The sequence below is a fragment of the Chaetura pelagica genome, unplaced genomic scaffold, assembly GCF_000747805.2.
Source record: "Chaetura pelagica isolate M959 unplaced genomic scaffold, ChaPel_1.0 scaffold39, whole genome shotgun sequence".
Taxonomy (NCBI): Eukaryota; Metazoa; Chordata; class Aves; order Apodiformes; family Apodidae; genus Chaetura; species Chaetura pelagica.
Window position 1 is genome coordinate 1,772,114 of NW_009954614.1, and position 534 is coordinate 1,772,647.

Sequence of the window (534 nt, forward strand, 5' to 3'; positions counted from 1 at the left end):
GGGACCGGGTTCTGCCCCCGGGACCGGGTTCTGTCCCGGGACCGGGTTCTGCCCCGGGTTCTGCCCCGGGACCGGGTTCTGTCCCCGGGACCGGGTTCTGGCCCGTCTGCGCTGCCTCCCCCCGGCCCCGGCCCGGCTGCATCGGTGCCGCCCGGGCTGTGCGTGAGGGTTTCCCCCCTCTGGATGGGCCGGACGAGGTGCGGGAGCCCTGGGAGGGGGCAGTGGGCCTTGGCCTGGGCTTGGGTCTCTGCTTTTACCCAGGGCCCCTTTTATCCTCCCCTTTCTTCCCACTTGTGCGGGTGGTTCTTGCTGCTGTGCTGGTTACACTTGTCCCCTCCGCCTCACCCCTGTTTCTCTTTATTCTTTCGGGGTGCCAGGAGTTTAATACTCTCCAAGGTGATCAGGGGAAGTTTTACAGAAGTTCGGGATGTCGATGGAATCAGTTATTTTACTGTCTGTAGAGATCAGTTCTTTAACTTGTCCATAGGCAGCTTCAGACCTGCCTACACTGCACTCACTGTCTTACTCTTTCAA